General features: G+C 36.4%; 2 pseudogenes; one reads left to right on the top strand and one right to left on the bottom strand.

Moving 5' to 3' along the window:
- Positions 1–5693, top strand: part of LOC110039067 — a 38697-nt pseudogene extending 33004 nt beyond the window's left edge.
- A 52-nt stretch (positions 5694–5745) lies between these two features.
- On the bottom strand, positions 5746–6791 carry LOC110039066 (annotated as a pseudogene).
- Between the last annotated feature and the right edge of the window lie 1535 nt (positions 6792–8326).

Raw genomic sequence — 8326 nt, 5'->3', positions numbered from 1 at the left:
TAAAATATATAGTGTTTTTAGACACATTTTTATACCTATTTTTGAGATATTGCGCTTTAATGAAAGGTATTTTTGTGTTTTTTCTTGTAGAAACAAATAAAAATGTGAAAAATGCTTAAAGGAGTGAAACAATATCAAATTTGGAGCAAAAATGTGAAAAATGTGCAAATGAGTCTTGACGCCTAAGCGCCAGATCCGATGCTCATGTGTCAGTTAAACAGAGAAGGCCGCGCCTAAGCACTCGAGGTCCCGCGCTTAAGTGCCACTCGCAGTTCCTAGACGAGTAAGTTGGTTCTTGTAAATTTTGAAGAGGTTTTTAAGGCACCAAATAGCTTAATAGGTGGTTATAACCACCATGGGTGCAAAAGGATATATCTCTTTAGGAAATACATCGAATTGGGACACATTTTGAAGAGTTTTCAAGGCACCTCTTAGAAAACTATAAAAGAAAAAGAGAGGACTTTGGAAAGGGTCCTGAAAATACTTGGAAAGTTTTGAAAGTTCTCCTTTGAGGAGTTAGTTGGAGAGGTTTTCAGGCACCACTTTTACTTTTATTTTATCATTTTTATTATTTTACTTTGAGTGATTTTAAAGAGAAGAGATTAAAAGGAACTTCAAGAGTTAGATGGAGAACTTGAGAGAAGTTTTTATCTTTTTGCTTTGAGACTACTTTTAGTTTTAATTGAGACTTATTGTTGGTTTAAAAATGATTTCTACTTTTTAAGCAAAAGTTGGTTTTGTTTTCTCCATGGATTCTGAGTTGTTTTCTTTGTCTTTGTTCTTAAAATGATAAGTAATTAAGTTTTGGATGGAAGTTGTGGAAAGTATTGATCTTTAATGATGGAAGAAGTTGTGATTATTTAAATCCATGCACTTCATTTACTTCTTGATTTGGCCAATCCAGAAGTTAAAATTTGTTGTGGAGAACATGTAAGAACCGAGCTGGTATTGTCTCAGTCAACAATTGAAAAGAATCACATGAGGTTGTATGAAAGAGAATGTAGTTCATACGATTGAGTGCAAATAAAGAGGGAAATATTCATTGAAGGCTGTAGAATTAGAGGACTTTAACATGGCAAGTTAAAGCCCTCAACTTAGTTTATTATCTTAGGTTCTTATACGAGATGTTAGGCCCTAAGTGGAGAGAATCAAGGGAACTCTAGAGTGAGAGCTAGTATCTTCCCTGCCTAGCCGGTCTTCAGAACTATTCAAACTTTAAATTAACCAATGTTCTTTATAGCAACTATAATAAGGGTAAAGAATATAATTGCTCATATTTTGAACAACACAAATTTCATACTTCCGCAACAGAATTCTTATACTTATTACTGATTCATGATAAGAAGAAAGATATTTTTCTTATTAAGTGCTTTTCATCTACAAAACTCTAGTTATCTTTTTAAGTTGTTACTCTTTTATCAAAATATCAAAAATACCAAAAATATTTGAATTTTTATTATTGCAAAATATATTCAATATATTCAAATATATTCAATTTAAGTAATTATCTTTTTAAAAATTGAAAGTTTTCTAAAAGTGCAAAATGTATAAATTTCCTGTGGGTTCAATATTTAGGTTTTAATCAAAGTCCTATATTACTTGATTACAATATGTATACTTGCGTAGTATCCCAATATATATAAATTGAAAGTTAAATTCTTATTTTTGTTTAGGATAAAGTTTTTGGTTTTGTTGTAAAGTAAGGAAATATAAGTGAAATATAATTTGAATTATTGTTGTACTTTGCATATTATCGGCATCTAGGGATCAGCTAGCCATGTTAATTGGCCCAATTGATTGATGCATTTGATGTAGATGATTGCAATGAACATTTTTGGTGAAGGATTGAAAAGATTTTGAGTTCAATTGGAGGGTCAATTTGAAGGATTTTGGAATTTTGGTCAATTTGGGCATGTTGGGCTAGGCTTGGGTCTAGATTGGGCTGGGCTTGGGCTAAGTCCAAATTGATTGTTGAGAATAGTCTATAAAAATGTGATGAAGAGTTTCAAACATTAATTGGGTGCCACGTTTGGGGTAAAGGCAATCAATTTGGTGAAATTTGGAGGCATAGCCAATTTTGGGCAAAATTTGGGTCTTTTGACTTAATTTGAAATTAAATGAAATTGAGGCTTTACCAAGGCCAATAAAATGTCAATTTTGATGTTTAAGAATGTTATGAATTGTTTAGGATCCAAATTGGGGCAATTGAGTGGATCATATGGTTCAATTAAGTGAAATTAGGTCATAGGGCTAAAATTGGGGGTTTTGATTTGGATCAAAATTGGGCTCAAAGAATGGGCCAATTAAGCTTGTATTTGGTTTATATTGGTCATATAAGTGGTGAATTTGAGTTTAGTATTAAAATTGAGGGAAATTGGGACCAATTTGATGGACATTTGAGGTGGATTCGGGGGGATTGGACCTTTTAAAGGTAAATTGGGGGTTTTGGACAAAGATGATCAAATTGGTCAAATTGGGTTATGTGGTTGTTGAAAAAATGAAATTGGTAATATTTGGAAGGTTTTTGGAACTTATTGGGATTTTTTGGAATTTTTCGAATTTTTGGCTAAGGAGGGGCATTTTGGTAACTTGGCAATTTTTGGTGATTTTGGGTAATTTGGGTATTTTCAAAAGGTTTGAAATGACTTTGAACAAGTTTGGGTATTTTGGGTAAATTTGGGAATTTTGGCCAAATTTAGGGTTTCCAGGGTACTTAGTTTATTTAGGAAAGTTTAGGGGCAAAAAGCCAAATTGGGTATCTTTGGAAGAATTGGGGAGCTAACCATCATAAATGAGCTATGGACCAATGAAAACCCCATTTGATTCCTCTATGTATTGGTCTTAGCTAAACCCTAGCCTAGGGACAGTGGGTTTAGAGGACCATCTACATGAGTCTCCAAAAGGATTAAGGGATCAAAGTCAAGAAAATTTGGGTTTAGGGTTGTGAGTGATTATGAGTGAGGTGGGTGACTTAGCTCCACGACCAATACCCCGGGTCAACCTAAGGTCAAACAGTCCTATGGGAACTCTCCATGAGCTCCCTCATAGTGACCCCACCTACTAAGTGCTAGAGGTTAGGGCACTATGTGGAACTTCAAGTTGAGTAAAGAGGAGTTTTGAATTTCTAGTGGTGAGGGTTTGTTTTCTAGTTTTCTAGGAATAGGCATTAGTAAGGACCTACGGTTAGAACCTAGGATACTAACGAGAAAAAAACTAGGCCTCAACCAAAAGTGAGGTCAACAAATGGACCCCCAATAAATGTGGTGTGCTGGGCAAGCACACCGTGCGTATTAGCATTGACTGATGAGATAAACAAAAACAATACAAACTCTTAAGTCGATAGATGCAAAACGAGTGTAGAAATGTGTGTGTTATTTGTTTTTGCTAGGGAATTAACAGGTGAAAATTTGATCGAGATCAGGAGGTAGGAACTCTCACTTGGGATTGGAGAGTAGGTTTTGAGTTATTAGATTTTAGGGGTTTTTAGAGGATGGAAATCAGTATGTAAGTGCTGACCCCAGGGTGGGAATTGAAATTTAGGTGTTGATTCCAGAAGAGAGTCGGAATTTAGGTACCGACCTTGAAAAAAAGGAACCAGAATTTTTGAACTGATCCTGAAATGATAATTGAAATTTTTGCATCAATCAAGAAAGGGAGTCAGAATGTTGGTACCGACCTCAAAAGAGGTGAATCGGAAGTTAAAGTCTAATTCAAAAATAAAAATTAAAAGTTAATGATCAATCTCAAAAGAGAGTGTCAGAAGGTAAGGGCCGACCTCAAAGGAGTAAATCAGAAATTAAGGACGGATTTGAAAATGAGAATTGAAAGTTAATGATCAATCTCAAAAGAGAGCGTCGGAAGGTAAAGACTGACCTCAAAGGAGTGAATAAGAAGTTAAGCAATGATTCAGAAATGAGAGTTGAAAGTTAATGATCAATCTCAAAAGAGAGTGTTGGAAGGTAAGGACCGACTTCAAAGGAGTGAAACAAAAGTTAAGGACTGATTCTAAAATGAGAATTAAATTTTAGACATCAATCTTAGAAAGAGAGTTGGAATGTAGGTACCGACCTAAAATGAGTGAATCAAAAGTTAAGGACTGATTCAAAATTGCAAATTGAAAGTTAATGATCAAGCTCAAAAGAGAGTGTCGGAAAGTAAGGACCGACCTCAAAGGAATGAATCAGAAGTTACAGAAGTTAAGGACTGGATTTGAAAATGAGAATTGGAAGTTAATGATCAATCTCAAAAAAGAGTGTCAAAAGGTAAGGACCGACCTCAAAGGAGTGAATCAGAAGTTAAGGACTGATTCTAAAATGAGAATTAAAATTTAGGCATTAATCTCAGGAAGAGAGTCGGAATGTAGGTACCGACCTCGAAAGAGGTGAATCATAAGTTAAGGACTGATTCAAAAATGAGAGTTGAAAGTTAATGATGAATCTCAAAAGATAGTGTTAGAAGGTAAAGACCGACCTCAAAGGATAGAATCAAAAGTTAAGGACTGATTCAAAAATGGGAATTGAAAGTTAATGATCAATCTCTGAAGAGAGTGTTGGAAGGTAAGGACTGACCTCAAAGGAGTGAATCAGAAGTTAAAGACTGATTCAAAAATAAGAATTGAATGTTAATGATAAATCTCAAAAGGGAGTGTCGGAAGGTAAGGACTGACCTCAAAGTAGTGAATCAAAAGTTAAGGACTGATTCTAAAATGAGAATTGAAATTTAGGCATCAATCTCCGAAAGAGAGTCAAAATGTAGGTACCGACCTCGAAAGAGGTGAATCAGAAGTTAAGGACTGATTCAAAAATGAGAATTGAAAGTTAATGATCAATCTCAAAAGGAGTGTTGGAAGGTAAGGACCCACCTTAAAGGATTGAATCAGAAGTTTTAAATTGATTTGAAAATGAGAATTGAAAGTTAATGATCAATCTTAAAAGAGAGTATCGGAAGGTAAGGACCGACCTCAAAGGAGTGAATCAGAAGTTAAGGACTGATTCAAAAATAAGAATTGATGGTGTTGAATCCAAAGATATATGTCATGTGCAAACATTGACATTGTTGAATAAGACTTGTGAAATTTTGTGAGGTTTTATGCGGAACGTGAAACTCCGCGAGGATGTTAAAAGAATTAGTGCAGACAAAGATAGTTGTGTTGCACGAGCAAATAGTTAGAGACCTCGAAATTGAGAGGATCAACTAAACAGATTTATTTATTTTCTTGTTGCTTTTATCATATTTAACTTTCAAAATATGTTTTTAAAAAATTACTTTTAGTCCATTGATTTTTTAAAAGAGATTTATTTTTTTGTTTGTTTGTTAGTTATTTTATTTTTTTTATTTTATTATTGTCAAATTTGGGTGTTTCGTTCTTTGTTCATTATAATCTGGAACCAACACACGGTCTGTGGCTTTTATCCATCGCACAAAAAGGTAATTTGAACAAAGAGACAAATTTCTGAAATAAACTTGATTCATCTGCTCCAATAAGTATTACAGATCAAGTGTAGGCTAATACCTCAAAAAGTACAATATGCTAACTGCATCAAAGTTTGTCCAAAATATCTCACGCCAAGTACATATCATAGGCTGAGTATCTCTGATATATATCATATTTTATGTATTGTAGTAAAGTGGAGAAGAATCCTTTGACCATCTGTTCCTATCGTGACAAGCTCTTGATCGAGCAGACCTTCTAAGCTATGCTCCAAGATAGAGTTCCCTTTGCATGTATTTAGAGGTACAAACCTCTCATAGCTCGTATCGTAACAGCTCCTCTAGTTCTGGTTCTGGCTAAAATCCATGTGGTATTTTTCTATCGTCCATCCGTCGGAAGGTCACAGACACCATACGGTGTCGTACTCTTGGAATATAGTTCTTGGTAACGTCTGCACCGTTGCCTTTAAGAATAAGTACTGAGCCAACTGGTAGGGGAATCTCCATAGATTCCATGAATTCACCAAGGCCAATGATGTCAATTTATTTCCCAAATAAGATATTGCTTTTACTCATGAATGAGACCATGCAAAAAGGTCTCACAAAGTCATGGTGGTCTATATGTGGAGGGATGCAATCACCCTCATCGTAGATGTTGATAATGCAATTATTAGGAATGTAGTTAGTGGGCAGTATACTCCACCTAACCATTCTTTTAATCATCCACTTTATCATTGGCGGTAGTGGATCCACCTAATCATGTCTGAGAATCCCAGGGGATTCCCTTATCTATCATTTGTAAAGTTGTAGCAGCAACCAAACTGGATAGTAATTCTCCCTTTTCCTCGCATCCATTTCCTCGGCTCTGAATAGGTCCTTTCGATGAGCAGGCCTGCTCGACCTCTGTCTATTAGGTCAAAAATCCAGTCAAGAATGCTTTGTTCATCACTTTTTGAGAAGACCCCAGTGTATAATTCCAAACCTTCTAATATATTGATGAATCTCCTATGTACTTCTTCGTAAAATTCAAAATTTATTTTGTTCACTTTGCTTATTTTGTAATATTCTTCCATGCTTATGATTGGTGGTTGTTGAGGAAATTCCCTTATTTCAACATTTACAGGAACCCAAGCCGCTGCTGACTCTGGCTCTAACGGAAAGTATGATCCAGCGTCTGACGGGACGTATGGCCCTGTACCCCTCGGAACATATGGCTTTGCATCCGTTGGGACATATAGCTCTGCCTCTATCAGGTAATTCGTAGTCTGAGATCCATCATCTGTAGAGGCGTGCACCTCTAAGGTACTGTAATGTTTTAGGTGCAAGACATTGCAATCTGGGCATTCCACGAATGCCCCCATAGGCGACGATTGTGCATGTATTTCAGCGTTCCAAGTAGGGCAACTCGTTCACAAAACATCTTAAGCTATTGAAGGAAATTTTAGTTTATTTTGGTGAAGAGATCGTTTATTTATGTGTGAATTTTCTTAAATTTGGAAAAATATTATATTCAAAATGTAAAAAGGAGAGAATTTTAAATGCAATTCTTTTCAAAATCTTTCATTATATTGAGGTCTATTTCTTAAAAAAAAATTTGGACCCGGTCACAGACTTTAAGCCATATATATAACCAAAAAACAGTCAAAATTTCAATATTTCAAATCAAGTGGTGGCAAGCAACCTTAGGTTACACAGTATGTCTTCAAGTATCGTCCATTGATTGGTAGCATGGGTCTTTCACCCCGGAAGTCTACTAACTAGTAGGCTCCTCTTGTACACACCTTTTCAACGACAAATGGTCCCTCTCAATACTGCTCAAATTTTCCACCTATCTTGAGGCGTGCAAGAATAGGCCTTTTGAGCATGAGGATGAGGTCACCAACTTTGTCACCAACTTTGAATGTGCCAACTTTGAATGTGCTTGGGTGGACCAATTTGTCATGAGCTTGTACCATTTTTACATGTTAAAGTTTTAAATGCTATTGTTCTTCAAGTCATTGTCCTTCAAGACTCTCTAGTTCTTTGAGCCTGAGCTTTGCACTTTCTTCTATTGTGAGTTGGTTGGCGACTGTGACTCAAAGAGACGACATCTAAATTTGTAACGGTAGCACGACCTCGGACCCGTACACGAGCATGTAGGGTGTACATTGAGTGGGAGTCGTGAACATCATCCAGTAAGCCCATAAAGCTTCTAAACTCTTGTTGTGCCAATCCCTTTTATTTTCCTCCAATGTTTTCTTCAAAATCTGTACCAGTGTCTTGTTGAAGGCTTCAGCCAATCCATTTGCTCTGGGATAGTAAATTGTATAGTATCTCCAATCTATCGCGTGCCTTTTGACAAAATTATTGATTTTGGTGCTTTTGAAGGCTATCCCATTATCTAAAATTATTCTTCGTGGTACTCCAAAATGGTAGACGATTTGACTTTTGAAGAAACGTGTTGTGTGTTGTGTCGTAACCTCTCGTAACGGCACTACCTCTGCCCATTTGGAGAAATAATCTGTAGCGACAAGTATGAACCTTTGTCCTTTGGAAGACGGAGGGTCTATCAGACATATTATGTACATGCCCCCAACACTTGAATGGCCACAAGGCAATGGTTGGGTGCAGCACATTCAGAGTTTGGTGTAAGACCACCTCGTGCACTTGGCACTGGTGACATTTTCTGGCTGTATCCATGCGGTCGAACATCATTGTTGGCCAATAATATCCGAGAGTCTTAATCTTCATTTTCATTTCTGGCCCTGACTGGTGAGCGCCTGGTGAGCGCCACACAATCCATTCCATCATGTACTTCTTTAACAATATTTTGTGCCTTGGCTTTGCTTAGACACCTTAGCCACATCTAGTCGAATGATCTCCTGTTGAGGACATCAACAACTAAGGCATATGACAT

Source organism: Phalaenopsis equestris, unplaced genomic scaffold, assembly GCF_001263595.1.
Source record: "Phalaenopsis equestris unplaced genomic scaffold, ASM126359v1 Scaffold235001, whole genome shotgun sequence".
Lineage (NCBI taxonomy): Eukaryota > Viridiplantae > Streptophyta > Magnoliopsida > Asparagales > Orchidaceae > Phalaenopsis > Phalaenopsis equestris.
The sequence above is the reverse complement of the archived record's forward strand: the minus strand, read 5'-3'. Positions and strand labels throughout refer to the sequence as shown.